We start from the raw sequence: 20,269 nt of genomic DNA, 5'->3' as shown, positions 1-20,269 counted from the left end.
GAGGCCATCTGGGAAGATACGTGGCCTTCTGTCTTGCAGCTATCTCTTTAGGAACAAAAGGAAGGCAGTTTTTTTACATGATTCAGTTCCCAAGCTTAGCTTTTCCCTTTGGAGCAGTGAGTTTGGGGGTCCCGAGATTTTATTTTCCTTTTACAGTATTAACTAACACGTGGCTCCCTTTTCTCTTGATAATTTTCATTCTACAGTGGAATTAGGGTCTCATTCTTTGCCACACTGAAAACATGATTGATCTTTGAAAATTATCCAGAATTACATAGCAGTCAAGTGACAAATGTTATTGGAAGCTGATCCTCATTCAGTGTTACTGTACTAAATGAATGAATACCAAAATTAGACTGATATCTATTTTCAAATCTTTATAAATTTTTTTCTTTTTTAAAAGTTAGTGTTTAACAACTTTCTTAGCTTGATTATAAATAGCATGGCCATGACTGCCAGGCGCGGTGGCTCACACCTGTAATCCCAGCACTTTGGGAGGCCAAGGCCGGTGGATCACCTGAGGTCGGGAGTTCAAGACCAGCCTAAACATGGAGAAACCCCGTCTCTACTAAAAATACAAAATTAGCCGGGGTGGTGACACACGCCTGTAATCCCAGCTACTCGGGAGGCTGAGGCAGGAGAATCGCTTGAACCCGGGAGGTGGAGGTTGCGGTGAGCCGAGATCATGCCATTGTACTCTAACCTGGACAAAAAGAGTGAAACTCCGTCTCGAAAAATAAATAAACAAATAAAAATAAATAAATAGCATGGCCATAAAATTTATTGTTTGAACAGGAATACTTTTCAGAGTGAAAGAAGGCCCTATGAATAATTTGGCTGGTAAAAAGATGTAAACAGGGGCTGTTCCAAGCAAACTAATTGGTTACAGTAATTTAAAAAAAAATACAAAAATATTTTTGCATTTCTACAAATGTGATTTTCTTGGATTTAACTGTACTGTGGAGTCAAGGTTCTGTCAATATTTCTTTCCATTTAGTTGGAGAAATAATAAGAGGGAACTGTTTTATTACTAAGTTACTTTTCAGAAGAGAAATAAAATAAAAAGTCAGAAAAGAAATAAAAATTTAAAACTAGGGCTCTTTCTTTCTTTTTTTTTTTCTTTTTTTTTTTGAGATAGAGGGTGTTGCTCTGTCTCCCAGGCCTCAAACTCTTCTGCTCAATCGATGTTCCTGCCTCAGGCTCCCCAAAAAACTAGTTTTTTATTTATTTTTATTCCAGACTATTGTGTGTATTTTGGTGACTTGAGGAGGATCAGAAGTAATTCTAAATGAGTTCGGAGAATTCTTTCCATTCCTAAATCTCTTTTTTTTTGAAGTAAATCATATGTATAAATGCTGTGCCTGAGAAGTATTCTGGTTTATTGAATTAAAATAGTTTGAAGAATTTTTTTTCGGATAAAATGTGAAGACTCAAAGATAAGGATCCGTTTAGTCCAATATTTGCCCTTGCTCAAGGAGAAATGTTGTTTTAAAGTCAAAGTGAAATTTTTTTCCCAAAACTTCTGATTCCTCTTTTTGTCTATGGCAAAATAGAAACTTGGGGCCAAGCGTAAGGACTGATGCTGCTGCAAGTCTGTGAGTGCACACTTAACGCACACAGGCCGCAACAGGTCTGGAAGGACATACACTTAGAAGTTAGCAATTTTCTTCTTTCTGCAAGTCTGTATTTTCAAAGAATTAAGATTTTAGTTTTTTTGCTTGTCTCTGGTTGGAATGTTCAGTTTCCTGAACATCTCCTGGGAAGCGAGCACGTCTGCACTTCGGGAAGTGCTCTTGTCCCAAAAGGTTGGGAGCGCACCCCCGGGTCGCGGCTCCTACAGGAAACCTTCCCTGGGGGATCCGTCAGGGCCTCAGAAGCCTAAATGAAGGTGCCACCGTTCAGTCAAGTCCAGAAGTTCAAGAACTCCTTGCAGGTGAAGCAGTCACAGGCTAGGGTGGGATCATGTGGGAACCCAGCAGTAGGAATTGGCGCGGGCAGCTCCGCCACCGGCCCTGCGGCCTCAGGGGGCGGCCCCAGCTCGGACTGGTCGCGGGGCGGGGGGTCGAGGGCGCGGGCCGGCCTCAGCGCGCATGCGCGGCGAGGGGGCGGGGCCAGGGCGGGGCTGCGCCCGGCGACTAGAGCGGCGGCGGCTGGGGCTGCGGCGAGCGTGGAGGGTTCGCGGCTGGTGCGCCGCCGGGTCGGGCTCCGCGGGCCGGGGCGGGAGGACCAGCACCTGAGGCCGGGCCCGCCGCCCGCGACTTCACAACCAGGCGGCGGCGCTGCTGCTGCGGGGCTCCGGCGCGCGACCCGGCGGGACAGCGGGGCGGCTGGCGCCGGGGGCCGGGGAGCGCCAGGTAGGTGGGTCGGGCCGGGCGGGAGGCGACGCGGCCGCCGCGGGGGCCGGGGCCGGGGACTGACAGCGGGCGCGGGGGCGCGTCCGGGTCCCTGCTGGGCCGGACGGAGACGGCGCCCGCGGTTTTCATGGAAATTGCACTGCCTAGCGGTGCCAGCGGTCCACCTGCGGTGGCGTCTTTTGAGAACAATCAGAGCCCGGTCGACCCCGAGCCCCGTGAAGACGCGGCCGCCCCGGCAGGGGGCCGGGTGCCGAGCGGGCGCGGGGCCGCGGGATGCAGACGCGGCGCCTGCCCGGTGCGGCTCCAGGGCTGGGTCTCCGGGCTCCTGACGCTGAAGGCCTTGCCGTGTTTTGGGTGAAAACATTACCGGGTGAAAGTAAACATGCATCTCCGTGTAGGAAATCTGGTCTCTATCCTCGAAACTCCTCCCTTTTCTGCCCGCCCTTAGACCCCGACAACATTTCTGGCATCTTTGCTTTCTGTTATTTTATCTCTCCCTGGCTTTGCTAGTCAATTAATTGAGGCCTGAGAAATGTGCAGGGATCTGTGGCAGTCTCTTGAAAAGCCAGCCAGGAATGGGTAGGCCCCAGAAGACAGACATTCAAAATGTCAGAGGTAAATTTGTGTCTTTGTGGGCGAAGGAAGGGCGTGTTGATGGTCTCGCTTCCCTCCCCCTGTTGCCTGCCCTCTGACATTACATAATGATGGGGCCTTCCTGCCCCGAGTTCATCCATAATGACAGACCATGAAAATGTTCCTCTGGGTGAAAGACCTATAGCTGGTAGAGCCCATCTTCTCTTTGGCTTTGCCACGGAATGTGTCTTCTGCCGGGAAGCTGCCTAAGAGTGGAATTTGTCACCTGCCCCTCAGGACATTTAAACCAAGGGAATGGGGGTGGGGTGGCGATTTGGGTGTTGCAAAGAAATTCTGCCTGGTTCATCCGTTCACAGTGGGTTGTGTGGACCGTGGGGAAGCCAGTGGGGTTGAGGACAGAGTGGGTTGACTACGGTGTGAATCATGGTTCTGCCGCTTGCTGACTCTGGTTCTTGTCTCTAAAAGGTGAGAGCAGAGCTTTTTTTGCTGTTTGTTTTGGAATCTAGCTGCTGTTGGCGTTGGCCGGTGCACGTAGAATTGCTAATTTTTCTTTGGTTGAAAACACGCTTTCTTTAACGAAAATTTTGTTTTTGGATCTGGGCTAGGGCATTTGTTTCGGGGGTTCTTTGCTGAAGTGTCAACTGCTAATTTACTGTTGTCTTTGAAGAAAGAATGATGGGGCCCATGTGAGAAGCACAGTGTGGTTGGTCTGTTGGAGGAGTGGTGCCAGGAGACCTTGATGCTGTCTGTCCCAGGGGTGGCGTTGCATGTGAACGGGCCTCCTAGTGCCTCATTCCCTGTGATGTCTTGTAAACACGCCTGTGAAGCCAGAGCTACTTGGTAGAGTCTGGCTTGAAGATAAGGCTTAAAGAAGTGGATGTGGACAAATTCAAAGAGAAAGAAACATTGTATTTCTACTGAGCTCCTTATAGAATTAGTCCACTTACCTGGCCACCTTACTCATCATGTAGCAACTTTTTGCATTTAGAGTTTTCTGTCTCAGGGTGTTTATCTGCTTACGTAAGTCTTGTTTCCTAACTAGATTCAGAACCAAGGGCAGATGTTACAGTGCGTCCCTGTTTTGAAAACTGGATATTTTGTACTATTGCTGTTGAACCGAATATTAGCTTTTTTTTTTTTTTTTAATCACTTTAAGGAAAGGATGAAATAATACACATGAGAGCTTTTTGTAAACTGTAGAGCACTAGAAAAATGGGATGTGTGTGACAGAGAACTATCAGCCCTGCAAGTCCCTTTAACTAGCTGCCTGCCTAAGAGGGAGCGTTCTCAGCCAGCATCTCTTCAAATGCACACAGGAATGGACCTGAAGGCGGTGTGGGACCAACAGACGCACTGATCCCCAGCCCAGGGCTTAACATCTCAAGAGTTCAGTGAGGCAGAGTGGAGGGGGAGGCTTCCCACCAAGACTATTTCATCCTGTTTTCGTTTTTAAATGAAAAGCTCCTTTTTAGCTTAGTAATCCAGAAAGGTTGCCGCAACATCATCAACCGCTCATGGTGTCAGGAGGCTTTGACTTTCACTGAGAAGAAAATAGCACAAATCTGCAGTGAAAAAGGCTTGATTATGTTGGCGCTTCTGTAGAACTTGATTAATGAGCTGGTCTTGAGAGAGCCTTCGAAATGGCTTTTTTTTTTTTTTTTTTTTTTTCAGTGTCCTAAAACAGAAGCTCTGTGAGGAAAACATATTTCCAGGAGACCAATATTAATGCCCATGCATGCTTGCTTCATTTTCTCTCTCTGTTTTAAGGAAAATGCCATCAGGAAGCTAATCCCAGGGAATTTACCTATATTTCTATTCATATGCACATGTTCTCTAATTTTTTTTTTTTTTAGTATTTTGATATAGTTTTAGACTTACAGAAAAGTTGCAAGAATAAGCCAAAGGTTTCTCAGATTCTCCAAATGTGGACATTCTGTTACACTGCTTTATCATTCTCTTGTATTCCTATGTATTACTACTTTTTTCTGAACTACTTAATAGTAAGTTGCAGGCTTGGGGCCCTTTTACCTCTAAATGCTTCACTGTGTATGTCCCAAAAAACAAGGATATTCATAACAACAGTAATCCCAGCACTTTGGGAGGCTGAGGCAGGCGGATCACAAAGTCAGGAGATCGAGACCATCCTGGCTAACATAGTGAAACCCCGTCTCTACTAAAAATACAAAAAATTAGCTGGGCGTGGTGGCAGGCGCCTGTAGTCCCAGCTACTTGGGAGGCTGAGGCAGGAGAATGGTGTGAACCAGGAGGCGGAGCTTGTAGTGAGCAGAGATTGCACCACTGCACTCCAGCGCGGGCAACAGAGTGAGACTCCATCTCCAAAAAAAAAAATCATGGCTGGGCGCAGTGGCTCATGCCTGTAATCCCAGCAATTTGGGAGGCTGAGGCAGGAGGATCACTTGAGGTCAGGATTGTGAGAACAGCCTGGCCAACATGACAAAATCCTGTCTCTACTAAAAATACAAAAATTAGCGGGGTATAGTGACAGTCCCAGCTACTTGGGAGGCTAAGGCATGAACTCAGGAGGTGGAGGTTGCAGTGAGCCGAGATCATGCCACTGCACTCTAACCTGGGCAACAGAGTGAGACTCTGTCTCAAAAAAAGAAAAAAAAATCAGGAAATTAAGGTTGATACAACACTATTTAGTGTAGAGGTCGTATTTAGATTTTGTCAATTGCTTCTATAATGCCCTTTATAGCAAAAGAAAATCCTAGATCATCTGTTTTGCATTAGGTTTTTCTGTCTCTATAGTGTCCTTTAATCTGAAACAGTTATCAAGTCTTTCTTTTGTATTTCACAGCATAGACATATTTGAAGACTACTGACTTTTTAAGATAATGCCCTCAATTGGGTTTCCTGTGGTTTCATGATTAGATTCAGGTTTTGCACTTCTGGTGGGAGTAGCACAGGGTTGAAGCAGTCGCAGTCTTCTCTTCTCTTTCTCTCTCTCTTTTTTTTCTTAAAGACAGAAGATCTCCCTTGGTTGCCCAGGCTGGAGTGCAGTGGTGCCATCGTAGCTCACTACAGCTTGGACCCCCTCCACTCAGTGATCCTTCTGCCTCAACCTCCTGAGTAGCTGGGACTATAGGTGTGTGCCATTGCACCTGGCCAATTTTTAAATATTTTACAGGGACAGGATCTCACACTGTGTTGCTCAGGCTGGTCTCAGACTCCTAGTCTCGCCATCCTCCTGCGTTGGCCTACCACAGTGCCGAGTTTACAGATATGAGCCACTGTGCCTGACTGATGCTGCAGCCTTCTTAGTGTGCCCCAGCAGGAGGCATACCTTGTGATTTTCCCCTTCTCTGGCCCTGTTAACTTTGATCACTTGAATTAAGGTGGTATCTATCTCATAAAAAAGTTACCATTTTTCCCTTTGTAGTTAATCTGTGTCTCAAAGGGAGAGAATTTGACACTATGTAAATATACTGTTACTTCTCATACAGTTACTGACTAGTTTCAGAATCCATTGATGTTTCTTACCTGAGTCAATTATTAACATAGTTGGCAGATGATGATTTTCTAGTTTCATAGTTCCTTCTATATTTATTAGTTGGAATTGTACTGAAAGGAAGAACCTTCCTTTCTCTATTATTTATTTTTTGATTCGTATCGCTGGGCTCATGAATTCTTGCTTTATTCAATAGATTATAGTCCATTGCTCCAATCATGTATTTTATTGCTCAAATTATCCTAGATTTGGCCAGTGGGAGTCCCTTCAATCTGGCTTTTGTGTCCTTTTGACAAATGCTCATCATTGTTTGAGGACTTTTCTTCCTGGCACAAAATCTTCAAGACTCAGCCTCTACTTTCCTTGTCCCAGCCCTGGAATCAGCCATTTCTCCAAAGAGTCCTGGTTTCCTTTAGTGGAGAACGGTATTAAAAACCGAGATGGCCGGGCGCGGTGGCTCACGCCTGTAATCCCAGCATTTTTGGAGGCCGAGACGGGCGGATCACGAGATCAGGAGATCGAGACCATCCTGGTTAACATGTTAAAACCCCGTCTCTACTAAAAATACAAAAATTTAGCCGGGAGTGGGGGGTGCCTGTAGTCCCAGCTACTCAGGAGGCTGAGGCAGGAGAATGGCATGAACTGGGGTGGCGGAGCTTGCAGTGAGCCAAGATCGCGTCACCGCACTCCAGCCTGGGAGACAGAGCGAGACTCCGTCTTAAAAAAAAAAAAAAAAAAATTAAAATAAACAACAACAAAAAACCCCCGAGATATAGGCACTAAGCCTGCCCGTTGCTACTGAGGTGTCACTGATTCTAGACCTTCTCAGGGGATGGATGCTCTCATTGTAAACATAAATGTAGTCACATTACACACAATTTTCTGTGGCTTGGTACTCCTTCCATTAGGCTGTGAAACTGTGTTTCCCTTTAATTCGGCCACCATTTAAGAGAATAAGTCTTGTCAATTTTGCCAATCTAATGGGCAAGGAAGACATTATTGTTTTAATTACATTTCCCAAATTCCCAAAAATATCGGATACCTTTTCTTGTTAATGTATATTTTAACTTCTAATGAATTACCTTTTAATATCCTTTGTTCATTTTTTCTTATCGGGCTGTTTTTCCTTATCTTACTAGATTGTGGAAGTTACTGTAACTTTGAATTTTATTCTTGGCAGCTTTAGAATGCTTTTTAAAGTGTGATGCTTTTTTTTTTTTTAAAGTCCTAAATGCCAAGGAACCCCAGCTTTTCTGAGTACCCCCTGCATGCCAGGCCTCCCTGGACATCCTGTGGGAGGTTCTGTCCGAAGGTGAGCTGTGGTGTTGAGGAGTGGTTAGGACACCCTCCTGAGGGTAGTTAAAAGAGGCTCAACTGGGACTAAAACCCAGTTATATCACCTAACTTCCTTCACAGGGTTAAAAAATAAATGCTTTTCAATGTAGGGATAAAAATTGATTGCCTGGACTTGCCGGTATCAACAATTTCTATTTTCAGTATTTTGGTTTATAAATCAGGACTTTCTTTTACACAGTCCTTTTTGCTGAGCATACACACATGCATGTCTTTCAAAACCCTTTATTTTATCCCTAGAACTATTGTGGACTCTGGTGCTGCACTTTCTGTGAGCATCCAGCTAGCTGTGTGACTTTGGGCAAGGGGCTTAATCTTTCTGTGCCTCAGTTATCTCGTCCACAAAACTGGGCTGATGGTAGTAGCGGTCCCAGAGGCCTGTTGGGGGATTAAATGAATTAACAGTTAATCCTGGTGCCTCAGAAGTGTGCAGAACGGAAGTGGTACAATGGGTTCATATACGGAGTGTGGGTGGTTGGCGGAGCTTGGAATTAGATCAGCCTTTCCTCTGTGGATTTAAGCTCTTAGTTATCTCTCTTTTTTTGAGATAGAGTCTCACTCTGTTGCCCAGGCTAGAGTGCAGTGGCACCATCTTGGCTCATTGCAACTTCCGCCCCGTGGGTTCAAGCAATCCTCCTGCCTCACCCTCCCGAGTAGCTGAGGTTACAGGCATACACCACCACGGCTGACTAATTTTGTATTTTTAGTGGAGACAGGGTTTCACCATGTTGGCCAGGCTGGTCTCGAGCTCCTCACCTCAGGTGATCCACCTGCTTCAGCCTTCCAAAGTGCTGGGATTACAGGTGTGAGCCACTGCATCCAGACTTAGCTGTCCCTTGCATCATAGCCTGTCTGGTATTGGAAAGCCAGGGTCCTGGGTGCGGTGTGCATGTCTCCTCTTTCTGGTCTTTGCACGTCCCTTTGTCGTGCCTTGTGAGGCTCGCAGGCCCATGCCTGCCAGCCAGCCCAGCTGGCCTCTGGTGTTTGCCCACAGCCCTAACCTGGAGTATGTGTAAGACTGCTGGTTTTTAATATGGAACTTGTTCAGTGAGGCTCACCTGGTGAAGGACTTAGGCACAGCAAGCAGATGTATACGGTGGGGGCGGTGGCGGGGAACATGCTCTGGTCAGGTCCATTTTCTGGAATAGGGGCAGGAAGACAGGGATGTCCTCTGATGTCCAGGAGGAAGGGTGGGGACCACTGGAAGAGGAAAGTGTTTATCTGCTCCCAGCTCCGGTCCTGGGATCCTCCTAGAGCCCTTCCCTGAGACACCTGGTAGTTCTGACCTCCGGTTGCTGCAGCGCCCCTCTTGTTGCACCTCACCAGGTGGTATTCTGATGTCTCCCCCTACCCCTTTCCTGCGCCTCCCATAGCCCTCACGCAGGTGGCCTCAGCTGCTATTATGAAAGCTGTCTATTATTAATTCACCCTAGTATATTGAACACCCCTCTTTCCCTCTCTCGTGTTGCTTGCATTTCTAAATGGTGTATTCTCAAACCAATTAATTTGAATTTTCAAGAAGGATGACCTGAGTGTGTGAACTCTGGAAATGTGAAGGAAGGGTTTAGGCAGATGGTTGTTTCTGGGGGAACAGGGTCCTACGAGGAAACAGGGATGCCCAGTTCAAGCTTTTCCCTGGATTATGGGGTGTGTCAGTTGGGATACTTTTGGCTGCCAGCAGTGACATTTGTTATCTCAGAGAACTGGAGTCTCCATCAGCACGTCACAGTTTCATCAAGGACCTTGATTCTGCTCCTCTGTGCGGCCATCACTGCCGGTTTCATCCTAGCGGGTCAGTCTCCTCGTGATTCTGAGATGGTCGTTAGGGGCAGTGGGACTGCATACTTCCTTGTTCCTGTCCAGCAGGAGCAGGGAACGAGACCAACCAGCTGATTCCCCAGCCAGCGTCTACCAGTCCTTCCCTCTGGCCTGTGAGAGCAAAGGGTCACGGGGCCTTCCCTGGACCAGCAACTTGAGGCTGTTGAGAGTGCTGTGTGCTGATTGGCTTAGGCTGGTGGTCCTCCAGGTGCAGTCCTCAGACCAGTAGCGGCAGCATCACCTGAGAACTTGTTAGAACTGGAGATTCATGGATCCCGTCCCACCCACTGAATCGGAAACTCTGGGATGGGGCCCAGAAAGCTGTGCTTTGAGAAGACTTCCAGGTGATTCTGATGCAAGGTCACATTGGAGAGCAGCTCTTTTAGTTTAATCAAGACTTTCCCCACTCCCCAGTTGGAGACAGAGCTGACTTCCTGAGGACTGGGGAGGAGGTCAGGTCCTAGAATAGCAAGAAGGAAGAGTGGATGGTGGGTGGCCGGCCCACCGTGTGAACTAGCCAGTGTTATTAAGGCCCTGAGGGCCACTTTGCTCTCCTGAGTCCTTCCCCTGCCCCCCCATTCGCCGGCTTGTCCACCCATATAAGTTTCTCAGCCCCCTTGCGTGAAGCTTCTTCAGTTCCTCCAAGTGTGGCCTGTACTCTCCCTGTATGACTCGGTGCTAAAGGAAGCAACCTCAGTAACACCCCAGCTCCAGGTCCGTCTCTGGCCTAGCAGGGATGGAGTCCACCGGGCTGGTGCTGAGAGTCCCCATGGGCTATTATGACTCATCTTCTGAAGCCGTTCCTGAAGCGTGTTCATTTGTGTAGGGGCTGCCTACGCTGCTGCTCCTTGCTCGGCTAGAAAAAAAGAGCAGTGCAGTTAGTAGGTGCCTGAGAAATATTTAGGGAATTGGCCTGGAGACAGCCCAAGTGATTACTTTCAGTGGTGGTTTTTGCCTGTGTTCTGTCCCCTGTTTTGCAAGTACAACTCCAACTTAATGTTTGGGTGAAATAAATAGCCACCTCCATGGTGTAATTTGTGAGATCACAATGACCCACTTTTCTGAATTTTTCCTGAAACTAAAGAGTTGAGATATTTCTGGACTTTCAGCTTTAAAGATTCATCTTAATACATAAAAATAACGTTTAAGGGTAGTCTTGCGCTGAGCTCTAACCACATTTGCACTAATTATTGAGGAAGGAAGGGCACCTGAGGAGGAAACAGGCAGAGAAGGGTCCACACAGCACGTTTCAAAATGCAATGGTTCATGAAATCAATTTGAGGCTGTAACTAGCATTAAAAAGCTTTTCTGAAATATCAGATATCCAAGTACATTTCCTATGGGAAGCATAACCCTTTTTTGGTGAAATATCTAGTTATTCACATGCAGTGTATTTGGGGTATTGTGATGGCGTGACTGTTTCTTACAGTGGGTTTTGGTAAAGATGTGTCAAACCCTAGGGCTGAGTGCAGTGGGTCCCAACCTGTAGGAAGGCGGGGCCTATGCTGCATATGTGTACACTTGGGGTCTTTTCCTGGGCCTGTGGCTTTTGTCAGAACCTGGTGGTCTGTGACTCGCCATAGATCGAGAACCACTGACCTAAAAGCAGAGGAGACTTTCAGTGGTGTGGGCCAGTGGGAGTGGAGCTGGGGGCATGAGGAGCAGGTACAAAGCCCTGGGCCTGCTCCTGCTGTGGCGTATTGTCCATGGCATTAAGCCATCTGGGCCAGATCCTCCTGATGAGGAGGCCTCTGCACGGCCACCCTGAAAGACAGCGGAGATGGTGGCAGGGAGTGTGTTGATCACCTGAGGTCAGGAGTTCAAGACCAGCCTGGCCAACATAGTGAAAACCCGTCTCTACTAAAAATACAAAAATTAGCTGGGTATGGTGGTGCATACCTGTAGTCCCAGCTACTCGGGAGGCTGAGGCAGGAGAATCACCTGAACCCAGGAGGTGGAGGTTGCAGTGAGCTGAGATCACACCACTTCCCTCTAGGCTGGGTGACAGGGCAAAACTCCCTCTCAAAAAAAAAAAAAAAAAATTAACTCTGGTTGCCAGATGGGTCCTTTACCTATCAGGTGGATCCGCATATTTCTTCATAAGAGAGAGTCTCCTTGTTTGGGGCTGGCCCCAGTGAAGGCATTGCTGCTTGTGACTCCCCGCTGGAATCCTTTGTGCCTTGACACTGTCAGGACAGTTCCCAAGACTGGCTTCGGGTCAGCCGTGATCCCCATTATTTAATGCAGGCTCTAGTCTGGTTTGTATCACAAAGCTTGTGTAGTGATGGCTTTGGCATGTTTGTACTTGTTGTTTTGGGGAAGGGGCAAGTTGGATTGTAGGTAGAAAGTGCTGGATGTGAATCCAAGTCAGCTTTCTCATCTGTAAAGTGGGGAGGGTGCTGGTCTCACAGGAGGGTGGCGGGGAATGATAATATACATGGGAGAGGGCTGTGAACCGCAGTGCACTGGATCAGTCCAGACACGAATGTTTCCACCCCCGTTCCACCTCACAGTCTTGGTAACTCTGTTTTCCCCACAGCACTGTTATTTTTCACGTGTGCTCAAAGGGCTGGAGTATACCCTATTGTTGACTCCTGCTCAGGGCACCGTCCAGGGGAAATGTCACAGAAGAAGGAGGTGCTGAGAGGCAGGGACGTCCAGCGAAGTTCAGAGGAGAAGGGTGTTGGGGTGGGGGGGTGGGAGGGGGAAGTGGAGGGCTGGCACTCCCTAAACACTCAGTCAGCTGGTCACTGACCCAACTGAGCCTTCTACTGACACTGTTTTTATAAGGAATGGAAGGACTAATGATTGTACGAGCTGAAATGTTGAGTATTTTCACATTTCTTATTCATTCTTTGTTCTCAGTGTATGCAAATGTTAAATGAAATGATCACATTACATAATTGGGTGATAATCAAATGGCAATAAAATGGTATGTTTGACAGAGCCCAATATTTTAAAATAGGGCTACGTGCCAAGAAATGTCAAGATAGGCTGGGTAAGGTGTCTCAGGCCAGTGATCCCAGCACTTTGGGAGGCCAAAGTAGGAGGATCGCTTGAGCCCAGGAATTCAGACCAGCCTGAGCAACAAAGCAAGACCCCGTCTCTACTAAAAATTAAAAAATTAGCCAGGTGTAGTAGTGCACACCTATATTCCCAGCTTCTTGGGAAGCTGAGGCGGGAGGATCACTTGAATTCAGGAGGTTGAGGCTGCAGCGAGCTACGATCGCACCAGTGCACTCCAGCCTGGGTAACAGAGTGAGGCCCTGTCTCTATAAAAAAAGAAAAAAAAAAGAGATACCCCAGAATCTTCCAAATATTGTTACCCTTATGGTTTGGAAGAGGGGAGTGAATAAATGGATTGGCCTTAGGGACGGCACCTTGCTGGTAGACTGTGCCCACCTCAGGTAGACGGGAAGGGCTAGCAGTCTCATGTGTAGTTTGTCTCCAATTTGCCAGTGACTTGGTGAAGTCATGCCTGAATCTCACCCTCCTCTTTTCTTGTTCATCTAGCGAAGGTGATTTCCTTTGTTCCTCCCCCGTGGCATCCTCCCTGACGGCGGAATGGAGTGGTGGTAGTGCCCAGGGGCTACATGGGTGAAGTGTGGTGTGTTCTTGATTTAGTTGGCATTGGACTAAGACACACACGCATACAAGTGTCTATTTAGGGAAGTTGTTCTTTAGTCTGTTTCCTTGGAAATACTGCCTTTTTATTCTTTCACTTTCTCTCCCCTCTGCAGTGATTCAGCAGTAGCTTTCTAGAGAAGAAGAAACTACATAGTGTCAAGAGACCCTGGAATACCAAGGATATGTCAGTGGAGAGGGAAGCTGCCTGTGTGTCACGCAGGCCACATTCTTCCTGGTCCAGCTAGAGCGTCCCGTGCCTTTCCTTGGTTTTTCCAGCCTCTCTCCATCACTCCTTCTGAGGCCCTTTGCAGACAGTCCCCCAGTGCAACTACAGCATTTTTGTAAGACCAGCCCTTGTCGTTTTCCCCTTGACTGATGGAGACCACTTGACTCTAGCATGCTGTATGCACACTTATCTTCTGTTTCAGATCTGAACTGTCTTTCTGGCAACTTTCTTTCCTCTTAGCCCTTCCTGACTTTGTTTCAAAAAGGACACATGGACTTGAAATTGCCAGTTAAAGCAGAAAATGATTAAAAAGAAAAAAAGGGCTTCAAATGTCAAACGGATACAACTGTATAAGTTGTAGAAGAAGCTCTGAACACGTTACAGGGAGGTTGCCATTGCTAAAAGCTTTTACATTATTTATTTATTTATTTTTAGAGACAGAGTCTTGCTGTGTTGCCCAGGTTGGAGTGCAGTGGTGTGATCATAGCTCACTGCAGCCTTGAACTCCTGGGCTCAAGCATCCTCCTGCCTCAACCTCCCAAGTAGCAATGACTACATGCGTGTGCCACCACCCTTGGCTAATTTTTAATTTTAATTTTTTCTGGAGACTGGATCTTGTTGTGTTGCCCAGGCTGGTCTTAAACTCCTGGCCTCAGGCAGTCCTCCTGCCTCAGCCTCCCAAATTGCTGAGATAACAGGGCATGAGCCGCTGTACCCAGCCACTTTCACGTTTTTCGTTCTCATCCGTTTCTTCTGGAAACACCACAGAGACCATGAGAATAGGAGCTTGTCTTACTCCATAGTGCAAATAGTCTTACAAATAGTGTTCCACCATCAATTGCCCAAAACATGTGTTTTGTGACTATTATTGTAGGATGCCTTTGAACTGTATGGTATGTTAAGTAACTCCACTGGAGGGAGGAAGATCTTTGTGTTTTGAGTCAACTTAATTATTTAATCATTCTTTAATTAGTGTAGTGTCTTTACCAAGCTAGATAATTCATATCTTTTGTCAAAGAGAGAAGAAAGCCAGTGGATGGGTTGTGAAGTGGTGAGGGACTTTTTGTATGGGTGGGTTTTCGTGTGGCTCAAAGGGAAGGATACCTCAGTGACAGCAGTGTCATCGGAAACAACTTCGTACCAACTTGCATGGTGAGGAACATTCAGGTTTTAAAGTTAGTCTCACTCAGTTTCTCCTGGGGGACAACATTGGCCTTTCTCACTGGGGATTTGACTGTTGGGCCATGTCCCTGGGTGTGTCCCAGCCCAGACACTCAGGGTACTGGCCACCCTGCCTCAGCCCCCTCTGGAGCGAAGAGAATTTTAAGCAGTAGTGGATATAACTCATTTCAAGTAGGATTAGATCTAGCCGGGTGAGCATAGTGGCATGCACCTGGTGAGGCTGTAGTCCCAGCTACTTGGGAGACTGGGGCCGGAGGACTGCTTGAGCCCAGGAGTTTGAGACCAGCCTGTCTCAAGCAAACAAACAAACAACAGGATTCCGTGAGCTATGACTAAATTCCAGGGCAGTAACTGCTGTGTTATTCTTTGGGAACTGGGCATCCCAGGGTTTGACCAGTGTTTCATATGATAGGTTGGCTCTTTTGTAAACTATTAGGACTATACCAGTGTTTCTCATGGCAGCTAGCAGCCTGTGGTGTAGACAGTGAACCTAACTTAATGGACTACTGTCATGAATACAGACAGGTGCTATTTTTACCTCATAACCTAGATTCGTCTGCAAATTAAACATTTGAGACAATAAACAGGAGTTTGGTTTATTAAAGCTGTTTGAACTTGCTACTCAGGCAGGCCTAGAAATAGGATTGGCTAGCTTTTTTAGGATTATATAAATGTTGACTCTATTAGGGAGAAATTCTTATTTTTGTTTTGTTTTTATTTTAGAGACAGGGTCTCACTGTGTTGCCCAGGCTGGAGTGCAGTAGACAGCCATAGTTCGCTGCAGCCTCAAAATCTGGGGCTCAAGTGGTTCCCCCACCTCAGCCTCCCAATTAGCAAGGACTACAGGCACATGCTACTGTGCCCAGCTAATTAAACAATTTTTATTTTATTTTATTTTTTTAGAAATAAAGTCTTTTTCTGTGGCCCAGGCTGGTCTGGAACTCCCGGCCTCAAGTGATCCTCCTGACTCAACCTCCCAAAGTGCTTGGATTGCAATCATGAGCCATCACACCCTGCCTGACTTCACATTTAAAAAAGGCTTGAGCCTGGGCAACATAGTGAAGCTTCATCTTCACTAAAAATTAAAACATTAGCTGGGCGCACACAATTATGTGGTGCACACGTATCTGTAGTCCCAGCTGCTCAAGAGGTTGTGGCAGGAGGCCGGCTTCAGCCCAGGAGTTCAAAGTTGCAGTGAGCTATGATCGCACCGCTGCACAACGTCTTGGTGACAGGGGCTTGCCCCTGCCTCGGAAAAAAAAAAATCATCAAATAGCCCTTTGTCACCTTCTCTACCCTGGGAGTGGCTGCGGACAGGCAACAAATGAACACAACACGTTTCCTGGTACCCAAGATGAGTCTTTGCTGCCTGTGACGCCTGAGCCTAGTGATTATCTTCCAGAGTGTTTTGCTAGCCGGTTCTTTCTCCGTAAAAACACTCAGATTTTTTTTCCTCTTTGAGAGTGAAATGTTTTACTTAAGGAAGCTGACCACCGAACTTCATAGAAATGCCTTCCTGCCCCGTCACGGCTGTGCTGGTCTGTGTGGCTTTCGGGGCTTGCTTTCCCATTCTGCTGGTATCCTGGGTGAGCCTCTGGCCCAATGAATGGGATGCCACACATTTTTTTTTTTTTTTCCAGGAGAAACAGAAGGTGTTGGGACCTCTGAGCATGCAGAGTGAGGCGTGGCCAGGGGGAAGTGGTTCTGATTTCCACATTGCGTCTCTCTGGACCTTAAGGGGGAAGGCACTCAGTGGAGCACGGCAGGGAGAGAAGCACAGCAGAGGTGAAGGTCTCAAAGCGTGACCGCCTGTGAAAGGTGGCTTTCAGCACACCCCTTGTGACCCTGCTAACACCTGTCAGGATGGCAGCCACCACACGCCCGAAGGCACCCGAAGTGCTTGATTTTGACTGAGTTTTACCACATTTGCCACCGGTGTGATTAGAGCATTCGTGGGGCACGGAATATGGTACCAGGTCAGGACCGCGTAGTACTCAGGCAGAGCTTTGTCCTTCGGGAACGCCGCTCACTTGTGAGACAAGATGGATGGTTCAGGTCTGGACTGGCCCAGGGGAGGGAGTGACACTGAGTAGACCTGGGCCAGGGGCTTGCCCCTAAACCAGTGGTCCCTGCACCTGGGAAAATCGGCACTCTGATGGCCTCACCTGGTTTCCCGCCCACCCCTCCCTACCCTAGTTGAGTGGCCTAAGAGAGGGTAGAGTTCAGGGAGCTGTTAGGAGGAAGGGGGTCACTGCTAAGTAGCCAAAAGGAAAAACAACATAGAAGTAAGAAAATCTACCAGGACACCCAGGAGGGCTGGCGTGCAGAGTGCTGAGGGGCCGACTCCCCTGCGTCCGTGTGTGGGAGGCCCTCTTACCCTCTCCTCCTTGGTGTGCAACTGGTTAATAGTAATTCCTTGAGGATCTGGAGAAGTTGCTCAAGTGTTAGATTCCACTTTACTGCCTGCTTCAGGGGCATTGTGTCCCACAGTGGCATTCACAGTGTGATGATTGCCAGAGTTCTCTATGGACACACCCTGCGAACATCATGGATCTGGGTTGTCATAAGACTTAAGTGTCCTTCAGGGCAGGGACAATAGCTCAGTTTTCCTTGTATCTCCAGAGTGCCCCACTGTGCCTGGCACAAAATAGGCATATAATCAATGTTTGTTGAGTGAATGAATGAACAAAGCTAGTCTGTCCTTCTCAAAAGTAGCAAGAGAAGCCTCAGCCTGTCTTGGGAAGACAGCCTGCTTCCCTGAGGTCAAGTTGAGGTTCAGTCTCACTGAGGAGAAGGAGGTGAGACCAGAAGCCACCGCACAGCTGCTGCCCCAGTAAGTTCTCGGGGAGAAACCGGAACGGTCAGTTTGTCTCCCTGTGCTTGTCAAAGGCAGAAGCCTGTTCTCAGCAGTGACCTTTTTTGTCCTTGGCACACAAGCCCTTTTGTCCAGGTGGCTGGAACCTAGGGCTGCTTCCGCTCCTCTGGGTGAGAAGGTGCCACACCTTCGGGTTTGGTCATCGTGTGTGTGTGTGTGTGTGTGTGTGTGTGTGTGTGTGTGTGTGTGTGTGTATGTTTAAAAGTCAAAGTTTTCCCCATACGCATGTACATGTACACACATATGCAAGTGTGGTATTATAGGTGCTAAAGGGTGCAGAGAAGCCTGGTAGGGTAGGGGCACCCAGGAAAGGTGACCTCTTCCTCTCATGGGTTTTGGGGAGCATCACAGGGCCTCAGGGAAGGGTGAGTTATGTGTCAAGGGAGGGCAGTGGCTCAAGCCAGGGGCCTTCAGAGATAGATGAGGAGGGACTGGGGCAGTGCATCAGGAAGGAGGCTCCGGAGAGGCAGGGCCAGATCACCCAGGGGCTTGAGCCCTTTCAGGCCTTTCGTAAAGTTTGGGAATTCATTCATCCCACACTGGAGGGTGTCAGACTCTTTAAGACTCTTCCATTCTTTTTGTTTGTATCATTACTTTAAATGACAGAAGCAGTTCCATAGTCATTTTCGTGGATTGGGGAGACCTTGCTTGGATCATAGTAATTCTTACAACGGTGCCAGTGCTCTCACCACCAGTTTCGGGGGATGGTGGGCCGCGACTTGGCTTCCTTGTCTCCGCTCCCTGTTGCCTGTACAGTTGCGGATGCCACAGCTCACCGAGTGCCGCGTGGCAGTGGGTCCTGCTGCAGGATGTCCACAATGCGGACCACAGGGCAGGGTGTCCCTGGCCTCCACGGGGTCAGGGGTGGAGCTGTTATCTGTGAAATGACAGAAATGAAACCCGGCAATGGGGAAGAATCGTCTGCACCCCCTGTAAGCCACCTATGAAGCACTGTGCTGAAACACCATGAGGAAGAGGAAGCATTGGGGTGTAAAGAAACCCGGAAATACTGGTTTCTAGAAACGGTATTAATTGTCCCAGGGGCTCTCCCTACAGTGTGAAATAGCTGACTGGGCAGCTGCAGCAGGCTCCATCTTCTCCGTAGCCGTGCTCTTCCCGTGACCTCACGGGGTGTCTGCGCAGTGGGTGCAGTGCAAAAAGACCCAGTCAAGCCTGCAAGCCAGTAGCTGGCGAGGGGTGGTCTGGTAGTGAGAGACGATTACAGGGACGGGGTTGGCTCGTGGTTCTGCCACCCCACCCTCCATCTCTAAGATCCTGGGACTCTGACATGGAATATAGACTTCACTGTGCCACACGATGTAGTGACGTGGCAGAGGAGGCAAACAGGGTAGAAGGAGACAAGTCAGAGAAGAAGGAAGGACGCTCACCGCCAAGGCCGTGGCAGTCACTGCCAGCAACAGTCGTGGGCCTGGCTTCGATTCTGTCCCCTGCGGGGGTGACTGCCCCAGAGCAGGGCCCCTTGAAATCTTCCATCCCCTTATTAGCTGTGCACTAATGTCTCTTGGAGAGACTTCTCAAAAACCTCCGTGTACTTAACTTGGTTTGAGGCGTTTGATAACATTTTATATTTTGTTTCTTAATAGGCAAACATTTTCATGGCTTAAAAATTGTAAAATATAGCAGGATATGTGGTGAAACCTGCTTCCTACCGTACCCTCTAGCCATCCGTGTCCCCTCTGTTAAGACACCAATGCCATATGATTGTGGGGTGTTTTCCTGAAGTTATGCTGTGTATATGCCAGCAGGCCTGCGTGTGCAGACATGAGACAGTTTTCCACACCCCGGTGCCATGCTGCGTGCTCGCTCTGCGCCCCTTCTCCTGACGGTTTCACTGGCCCACGAGGAGTTCCTTTGTCCAGCTGCATGCTGGCCTACTGCCGCGCTGTGCTGCAGATTCTTCAACCAGTGCTCTCTGGGTGCCTGTTAGCCTCTTTCCAGCCTGTGCTTGGCACTAATACGTTAGTGAAAGAAGTTGCACCCCCCTTGCTGTGAGGTCTGGGCCTAGGCTCTGGCTGGATTGCGTATCACTCTAGCTGGAAAAAGAGGGTGGGGATAGATGACGTTTTTAAGCTTCTGCCCATTTATTTTAATTATGACCTGGCCTGTAGGGTTTTCTTTGGGAAATGGGCAGTTAATGGTTAGATAGTATTTGTAAGGCGTGTGCCTTTAAAAGATTGCCTTCTAGTGGCCGGGCGTTGGTTACTCGCAGCTGTAATCCCAGCACTTTGGAAGGCCAAGGCGGGTGGATCACGAGGTCAGGAGATTGAGACCATCCTGGCTAACACGGTGAAACCCCATCTCTACTAAAAATGCAAAAAAATAGCCAGACGAGGTGGTGGGCGCCTGTAGTCCCAGCTACTCAGAAGTCTGAGGCAGGAGAATGGCGTGAAGCCAGGAGGCAGAGGTTGCAGTGAGCCCAGATGGCACCACAGCACTCCAGCCTGGGCGACAGAGGGAGGCTCTGTCTCAAAGTAAATGAATAAATAGATAAAAATAAAATAAAATATTACCTTCTAGTTAACACACAGACCTTTTATTTTTTTAATTTTAATTTTAATTTTTTTTTTTTTTTTTTTTGAGACAGACTCTGTCATCCAGGCTAGAGTGTAGTGGCGGGATCATGGCTCACTGCAGTCTCTGCCTTCCAGGCCCTAGTGATCTTCCCACTGCAGCCTCCTGAGTAGCTGGGACTACAGGTATACGCCACCATGCCTGGCTAATTTTTAATTTTTTTTTGTAGGTAGGGGGTT

General features: G+C 48.0%; 1 protein-coding gene across 16 annotated transcripts in view; it reads left to right on the top strand.

Moving 5' to 3' along the window:
• The first annotated feature begins 2,135 nt into the window (after nucleotides 1-2,135).
• Nucleotides 2,136-20,269, top strand: part of LOC105490067 (inositol polyphosphate-4-phosphatase type I A) — a 165,241-nt gene continuing 147,107 nt past the window's right edge. For 5 of the 16 annotated variants that reach the window (XM_071077285.1, XM_071077281.1, XM_071077288.1 and 2 more), the window contains exon 1: nucleotides 2,214-2,354. The gene's annotated coding sequence lies outside the window, so the exon portion shown is untranslated. Of the gene's footprint in view, nucleotides 2,355-2,997; nucleotides 3,414-20,269 lie in introns of those variants that run through there. The other 11 variants (XM_024795480.2, XM_024795478.2, XM_024795476.2 and 8 more) reach the window with 6 other exon arrangements.

This window comes from Macaca nemestrina, chromosome 13, assembly GCF_043159975.1.
Source record: "Macaca nemestrina isolate mMacNem1 chromosome 13, mMacNem.hap1, whole genome shotgun sequence".
NCBI lineage: Eukaryota > Metazoa > Chordata > Mammalia > Primates > Cercopithecidae > Macaca > Macaca nemestrina.
The sequence above is the reverse complement of the archived record's forward strand: the minus strand, read 5'-3'. Positions and strand labels throughout refer to the sequence as shown.